We start from the raw sequence: 9,249 nt of genomic DNA, 5'->3' as shown, positions 1-9,249 counted from the left end.
GTGTGTGTGTGTGTGTGTGTGTGTGTGTTGTTGTGTCTGGCGTGTGTGTGTGTGTGTGTGTGTGTGTGTGTGTGTGTGTGTGTGTGTGTGTGTGTGTGTGTGCGTGTAATCCTGCTTTTACCCCATGATAAGTGCAAGCTTGTTTTCCGTTGGAACAATTTGAATGAAAAATAGATTTGAATGTTAAATTGCTAGCTGTTTCTGATTGGCTACTGTTAGTGTTTGTAATAATAATAATAATAATACATTTTATTTAAAGCGCCTTTCATGACACCCAAGGTCACTTCACAACCAAAAAAGGACATTCAAATTATAGTCATATTATAAAGGTGCTGAGGTTCACACCATGCAGCAGGCCTTTTGATAATACCTAATTATAGTTTGAATGTTACATATCTAGTAGTTCTGATTGGCTGCTGTTATTTAATTTGAATGTCAAATGGTTGCATTTAAAAAAAAAAAATGTAAATATTTGTATTCACATGGCTTTTATTGATACCTGGGAAACTAATACATGTGTTGTTTGTCATTCAATGATTTGATTTATTGATTATTTTTAATAACAATAGTAATGACAATAATAGGCCTATATTAGGGCGTAATCATTAATATCCAGGGCAATTAGCCTACATAATATTTGATGGGGGGCGTTAGGGACCTGGATAATGGATAGAGGGGTGCTGGCACAAAAAAGGTTGTGAAACCACTGCCCTACATGATACATAGCCTAGTGTTGGCAGAAGGTTTAAAAAACAAAACTACTTATCAAGCTGTCATTCTCCGGCAGGCAGGGTGTACGTACTCAGATGAAGACTTCATCACACGACGGAACAGATTAGCAAACGTTAGCAAGCTAGCTAGCTAACTAACTAACTAGTAACACTAACCTTTGCTTTGATTATGAAGATATTCCTGTTTTTCACCTCCCATACGACAGCGTTGTTAACTCATGCACTCTTGAAAAAAAGATAGCTATCTGTACTTTTGTAGGCTTTCATTTTTTGTGCGGTGTAAAGTGACGGATTCTCTATAAGATAGATGTAAATATCTCCAAACTCCAAGTCTGGTAGGGACTTTGCCAGCTTCAAAGCAATGAGAACATCAGCGGGTGCTGTGTATGTATCACAAGTTCCGAGTGACATATGGTCTAAATATTGATTGTAGTATTGGAAATCTGCAAGGCTGCAATTCCCATGACTGGCCACTGTTCAGCGCCATTCTATCGGCATTTCTTGCCCGCCAGGTATCCATGGTAATGACGTCACTGCAAAGTATGAATAGCACGTACAGTAATTCTAACTGTTGGGAAAAAAGCCTCAAAGTGTTACCTTTCAAAAGAAACCATAAACATGCATGTAGACCAAATGGTTCAAGAACTGCTTCCAATTTACTATGGGTATGCCTTGTATAGGTGTTTTTGGCTAATTTTACAGGAGTGTTAAGGGGGTAATAAATGAAAATGAAAATAAAAGCTATCAGCGATAAACACACAGGCATCTTTGGTATTGCTATACCAGATGGACTGCTTTTTCCAAAGCACAAAAGCACAGACACAAAATGACACAGACACACCTAGATATACATAGGTATGTAAGGTGGTTGACGGTGCACCTGAACAGCCTGGTCTCACTGAATTCCGTAAAATGGGCACGGACTGGTAACAGCTCATTCCGTGGTGGTGGTACAGAATTTTGTGAAAATTCCAGTATATTCAAACTTCTATTACTCAAAGCCAATTCATACTTTGCACGTTACGTCACAACTACTGGCTGGCGGGCAAGAACATCATTCTATAACGTATATTTGTTGTGTGAATTGAGTGAATTTGCTTAAGAATCAATTTTGTTGGAAGCTCAAAGCCTACTGTTAAATTGAACACAGGTGTCAGCAAAAAACTGGTTAAAATGAGACAGAGAAGAGGAGGCGTTGCAACAATGTTTACAAATATACATCGTAACGCTGGCGGCAAAGATTATGCAGACGCAGACCGCTACAATTGACTGACACACACACACACACACACACACATTGTTAAAAGTCTTTCTACATGGGTTTAGTTAATGATCGGGCTATAATAAGACCACGTCGGTTATGTAACCGCTGACAACCAGGACAATTTCATAGTGGTTGGTGTAAACCGGGATATTTTAGTGTCCCGACGCAACTTCTGTCGGGACACGGGACTGTCCAGGTCAAAGCAGGACGTCTGGTCACCCTACATGATACATAGCCTAGTGTTGGCAGAAGGTTTAAAAAACAAAACTACTTATCAAGCTGTCATTCTCCGGCAGGCAAGGTGTACGTACTCAGATGAAGACTTCATCACACGACGGAACAGATTAGCAAACGTTAGCGAGCTAGCTAGCTAACTAACTAACTAACTAGTAACACTAACCTTTGCTTTGATTATGAAGATATTCCTGTTTTTCACCTCCCATACGACAGCGTTGTTAACTCATCCACTCTTGAAAAAAAGATAGCTATCTGTACTTTTGTAGGCTTTCATTTTTTGTGCGGTGTAAAGTGACGGATTCTCTATAAGATAGATGTAAATATCTCCAAACTCCAAGTCTGGTAGGGACTTTGCCAGCTTCAAAGCAATGAGAACATCAGCGGGTGCTGTGTATGTATCACAAGTTCCGAGTGACATATGGTCTAAATATTGATTGTAGTATTGGAAATCTGCAAGGCTGTAATTCCCATGACTGGCCACTGTTCAGCGCCATTCTATCGGCATTTCTTGCCCGCCAGGTATCCATGGTAATGACGTCATTGCAAAGTATGAATAGCACTTACAGTAATTCTAACTGTTGGGAAAGAAGCCTCAAAGTGTTACCTTTCAAAAGAAACCATAAACATGCATGTAGACCAAATGGTTCAAGAACTGCTTCCAATTTGCTATGGGTATGCCTTGGATAGGCGTTTTTGGCATATTTTACAGGAGTGTTAAGGGGATAATTAATGAAAAATGAAAATGAAAATGAAAATAAAAGCTATCAACGATAAACACAAAGGCATCTTTGGTATTGCTATACCAGATGGACTGCTTTTTCCAAAGCACAAAAGCACAGACACAAAATGACACAGACACACCTAGATATACATAGGTATAAATGGTGATTGACGGTGCACCTGAAGGCTGACCAATAAACAGAGGTGTAAGGTAGAGTACCAGAGACAACCGGAGGATGGAAGAAAAGGAAGGAGAGAATGGAGTGGTGGCCATGGCAGCCTTCTACCAGGGATTTGATCCTGCAGCATATCTGCAGAATAACTACTCTCCACAACAGGCTGATTTGGAAAGAAAGGACAGCCTTGACCCTTGGACACTGGCATGCCTGCATAGAGCTTTTACTGAAGGTAAGGAGACAGGGTGGTGGGTCATGTAAACTTAATTTCAAAAACAGTTTATGCTTGGTAAAAAGTTTTAAATTGACTTAAACATATTGCCTGATTATGATGATAATCTCTTATGTTGCTGGTGTTTATTCAACAGGTCATTGGTTGCAATAAAAACATATGTGTATGTTTAATTCAACGCTAATAATTTGATTTCTGTCAGAGGCAAATGTTTCAGATGTTGGGCATTTTTGGAGTCAAACACTTTGTTTCTTCTCCTTTATTCTCACTCTTTTTTCTGAAAACAAGCAAAAGTCCGTGAATATACCTTTTTTCAATTTATTATATAAGGAAGGATTTTTTAAATTTTTTTTATTTAACTTTAAATGCATACTACTAAATAAAATCTGCATATTTATCAAGGCATTTTGGTAAAGAACTCTCAATTAACTCTTTTTCAGAGTCATACTGTACTTCTCTCTTACCTTTCCAGGCGATGTGAGTGGTGAGATGCTGGTGGACATAGGTTCGGGTCCCACATTGTACCAGGTGATGAGTGGCTGTGAGGTTTTCAACAAGGTGCTCCTCACAGATTTCCTGGAGGTCAACAGGCAGGAGCTGAGGAGCTGGCTCCAGGACGAGGCAGGCTGCAGCCTGGACTGGACACCATTCCTGCAGCACGTCTGCAAGCTGGAGGGACGACCGTAAGACCAGATCCCTATAAACTCAGTTTTAAAGGGGTGATAGAATGCAAAACCGATTTTACCTTGTCATAGTTGAATAATGACAGTTTAGTGGGTAATTAGGACATACATAGAACCTCTAAATTACAGTGACACCTCTTTTCTCTGCAAATCTCACAATTTGAAACTGCCTCTGAAAACGGGCAAATCTCAAAGAGCCACCTAGCTGACGTCAACTTGGCGGCTCCTCCTCATTTGTCTCTAGTCTTTCTCTTTGTCACGCCCCAACGTTTGCATAGGCTACACAACTGACCTGAGATCAGTTAGTCTTCTGACTCTAGGTCGGGCAGATCTCAGAAATTGTATACATTGTTCATCTGCTATTTTACCATTCAATTCACTTCTGAGACTTTTTTATGCGAGAAATCAACTATGTAGAGGTCAAATATGGGCCGTTTTACGAAAATTGATGTCTAATTGCAAATTTTGTCCGACTGTGTGTCGGAGTTCAGCGGCCGGTGCTGCCTGTGTTGCTGCCTCGCCGCCTGGCCTGCCTTCCTTCACAGACCCCGGCCTGCTGTGAGGTAGATTGAGCTCCGTCAGGCTGGCAGCCCACGGCACTTTATACCCGCTCAAAGTCCGTTTTCTGGGTTAATGGACTACCAAACGCCGCTGCTCTGACAGAGCTCCAGGGCCTGCAGTTCCCCTCTTCCTGCTAAATGCCCCGTGTGTGTGTGAGTGAGAACGCGGTCAGCAAGTTTGTTATGCCAGCAATCTCTTACAACAGTTTTCAGTTAATCTTATAATGTGTTTAATTATAACGTGTTGAGTTATTTAAACAATCGATCGGTGAAATAAACGCCTCTTGTCCGCGAGTCTCATTGATAGAGCCTGCGGCTGGATGGAGTTAGCTCTATCAATGAGAGCTAGCTAGCCTCCTCTTAGAATTCCTCTGAAATTCACAAAAAAATATAAAATTGAAATTGGACACCATTGTTAGCTTTATAAGACCTTTAGGTAGATGTTGTAAAAGTGGCATGACGAAATTCAAACTGTAAATATACTCGAATTACGCCGAAAATGAAGCTAACTATCCGTGATTAGGATTGAAGGGACAGTCGCAGCTAACGAAACCCCTAGCTAGTGTTCACAAAAATTAATTAAATTGAAATCACCATTGTTAGCTTTGTAAGACCTTGGGATAGCTGTGATATAAGTGCCGTGACGAAATTCTAACTGTAAATATAGCTACTATAGTTATGCCGAAAGTGTAGCTAGCTAGCAGCAATCTTTTCCCATTGTATTGAATGGGACATATAGCTAGCTAGCTGCTCCTCTTAACCAAACGCCTGACGTTCATAAAAATGCCTTACATTGAAAACGGACACAACTGTTAGCTTTGTAAGAATTTAGGGTAGCTGTGATATAAGTGCCGTGACGAAATTCAAACTGTAAATATATTCTAGTTATGCCGGCAGCCGGCCGCGGAGCCCCGGTAGTGCAGTATCCACAAAGGGTGACTTTGTGCTGGGTATGGAGCCCAGCAGGCTGTCGCTTTCTCGTCAGACTGTGTGGAGCTCTTAAAGTCCGACACGTCTTACCAAATTTGCAATTAACCATCAATTTTCGTAAAACGGCCCATATTTGAGCTTTATATAGTTGATTTCTCCGCATAAAAAAGTCTCAGAAGTGAATTTGTTAATGAAACATTGCAGTGTTTGGAATATGAGATTCTGTCACTTGTCTAATGTGTGTGTATGGGGGATTTGCTCAACCAGTCAGCGCGCGTCTCTAATGTGTGTGTATGGGGGATTCGCTCAACCAATCAGCGCGCAGCTCAACAAAATATTCATGAGCATACCATATTTGGAAGAAAAGCTCTTGATACAAATAGGGCCAAAACACAGGGATGCATAAGGGCCAATAAAATATCAACCAGGCCATTTTCAGCCCAACCAATGTTACATACCCCATTAGGAGACCATAAGGAACGGTGGGAAATACCCTATATAATCATTCTATCACCCCTTTAAAGACTTGAGATATCTTGAAATATCACTCACTACGAATGAATCAATGTTTAACTAGTATCATCATCAGGAAATGGTTTATATTTGTAATGTATGGTGTTCTATAGAGAGAATATAAGAATGCTACTCTTTTCACTTTACATAGATTTTTACATAGCATTTTAGAGTTCCTTTTTCTACTTTCTCCCTCCTTGTGGTAACACCATTTCACCTTATAATTTGTTTCACAATTCTAATTGTCATCTTCTTCTTTCAAGGGTCACAAGATCTCACGTTTTATTCTGGCCCTATTTTTGAGCTATGAGTCATCCTTGTACTGTGCCTACTGTGACAATAATAAAAGTGCAAAGTAGTAGTTTTGTAAGTATTTGGTCATAAAGCAGTAAGTTATGGACACATTTAGATTTTTGACCCAGTGCTAGTGTAGATGAAAAGTCAGAGTAGGAAGTCAGTAGGATACATGATTTGGGAACCATGAATGTCTGTACCAAATGTTGGACCATTTCATCCAGTAGATGTAGAAATATTTCACAGCATAAGTGAAAGCTTTGAACTGCTGGTGGCACTGGATGAGAGGTCAGGAGATCATACAAATCATGCAAAAGTTGTGAAAGTGGTGGACCGAGTGACCAACAGACCTTCAATGTCATCCCTAGAGCTATGCCTATAGCTAATGAACACCTAAATCACTACCATGCAGTGCAGTGTGCTGAGTCACACACAGTATGAATTACATAACTAGTGCAGATAAATGCTGTGTGCATTTACAATAGCTGTTTTTATCTAATTTGGTGATTCACTGTCTCTAACAGGCCCTCAGCATGGACAGAGAAGGCTGCCAGGCTACGTCAGGTCATCATGGACATTGTCCACGTTGACGTGCACGCCTCAGCCTCTGGCCTTGATGTCCTTCCTGCAGCAGGGGCCGACTGTCTCATGTCCTCCTACTGTCTGGAGGGTGCCAGCCCTGACCTGGCTGCCTTCACCAGGGCCCTGGGCAACATTGGAAGGCTCCTGCGCCCGGTGGCCACCTCCTGCTCATCGGAGCTCTGGGAATGAGTTACTATATTGGCGCCTGGGTTAAAGATCCCTACGGTCCCACTGAATGAGGCCCAGGTCTGTGCTAGTTTGAAGGAGAACGGCTACACCCTGATCAGGCTGGAGGTTTACACATTGCCTCAGGACATGAACGTGAAGTTTGATGATGGGTCTGGGGTGTTTTTTGTAAAGGCAATGAAGAAGTAAGTGTGAGAAAAGGGGGAAAAGGCTATTAAAGATGAAAGTGAGAAAGTATCCAGATGAAAATATTATATATTAGTAAATGCAAGGTTTAGCAAATTGGACAATGAAGAGAGAGAAAATGGGCCACTGGTGAAGCTAATAATAATACTCACACATATATGTTTTTTTGGGGATGAAAGGTTGCTTTGATTCTGATCTTCAATCATTTAAATTGTTTCAAACTGACTCTAAATGGCAAAAAATGCAAAGACAATAAAACATGTAAATGAAATATTTCACTTCATTTCCTTGTGAATTCTAGTGAATGTCTTTTCTGAGGGTGAATAAGGAGATGTTTTCCGATAATATGAATAAGGATGCTAAAACAATTTGTATTTCATGTTTTCTTATCTCAGACTTATATTGCATAACAGCATTATATAGATCCAAACTTATTGTTGATATTAAAAAAGATGGGGGCAGAGATTAGTAGAAACAGTATACATTTGATAATACAGCTAAAACTATTGCTTTATTTTAAATTATCAAATTTAGATAGTCATTACTCTGCCATCTTGAGTTGCTCCTCAAATATCAAGCCAAAAATGTGTAAATGTTTTCTATACTGGTTGCTAATAGCTGTGGTAAAGAACACATATATAGGCTGTAATGGACAAGAACAAAGATCATAAAAGTGCAAAAAGGTATTCAGGGTCTTCATTTAATATATCTCAATGTCTGCTTTCATTTGAAATATCCAAACACATCTGTCACACGTCCAAATTCCATGCTGACTCCATGTGGTAACTAAAATGCCAAATAAAGCCTTATGTCTTTCTTTTCTTAGAAAAGAAATATGACTGGAGCATTTTACATTCCTTTTATAGACATACAATCACACAAATACCAACAAAAACCCATTATAATAGTTTGATTGGAAACAAAAACAAAAATCAATAATGAACCTTTACACTCATCATATATATTGTTTAAAAGAAATAGGTCTTCTTTCAGTCCCAACCGATCATCTCTGCCATCACAGATCATGCTTGCTAATCGCCGTGTTACAGAAAAGCCTGTTCATAAGATGAAACAGTAAAAACTGTGCTGAATTTTCGTGATTCGTTGGATTAGTCTAATATGATTTAATCTGGTCTGCTGGGGCTGTGACTGCGCTCAAAACGTGTATAAGCCATATGCTGATTTCCTTGACCTTGGACGCAAATGTCTTGTTGAGGATAGCAAACTGAAAAGAGTTGTGTACTAACTTTCTGTAAGAAACAGGTTGCTTTTAAATCACTAAAATAGTAGTGACAGCACCGTTTGGCTTAGTTATCAATGCCATTAGCATCGTGGCTAACACCATTGTTACTTAGTTTATGACAAATCGTTTCGGCTGTGCTTTCTAACATGATGTCATTGTGCTAACCGAGCAATGTTAACGTTTACAACAGAGCCTCTTCGCTACACTTGTTAGATAATGTTTCATTACAGAGTTCTCTGTTGATTTTTGTTTGTTGCTGTGTGCTTTAGGTGGAATATAATGTAAACAGAGTGCAGCGTGCCAGAAATGCAATGCGACATCGGGCGCCAGGATAGCTCAGTTGGTAGAGCGGGCACCTATATATAAAGGTTTATGCCTCGACGGAGCGGCCCTTTGCTGCATGTCGTTCCCCCATTTCTCTCCCTTTTATGTCTTCAGCTGTCCTGTAAAAAATAAACGCAAAAAAGACCCCAAAATAATCGTCTTTAATCTTTTAAAAGAAATGCGGCATGACGTAGATCCCCTTCAAGGCCAGGCTGATGTTGGAAGTCCCTCCAGTGGACAGAACTTTTAACAACAACCACATGCTTATAGAGGCATTGATGATGCATAAGGCTGACTAGTGTATTACATATTTATGACTAAAATAACAAATGAAATTTGAATGGTATTATAGAAGAAGATTGACAGCTCTACTGCATATGAGTGATGT

At 40.0% G+C, this 9,249-nt stretch overlaps 1 pseudogene; it reads left to right on the top strand.

Annotated features, from left to right (window-relative positions):
• The first annotated feature begins 3,100 nt into the window (after positions 1-3,100).
• LOC120574804 lies at positions 3,101-7,572 on the top strand (annotated as a pseudogene).
• The last annotated feature ends 1,677 nt before the right edge of the window (positions 7,573-9,249 follow it).

Source organism: Perca fluviatilis, chromosome 15 (genome assembly GCF_010015445.1).
Source record: "Perca fluviatilis chromosome 15, GENO_Pfluv_1.0, whole genome shotgun sequence".
Lineage (NCBI taxonomy): Eukaryota > Metazoa > Chordata > Actinopteri > Perciformes > Percidae > Perca > Perca fluviatilis.
Note: the sequence above shows the minus strand (reverse complement) of the source record. Positions and strands in the feature narration are given on the sequence as shown.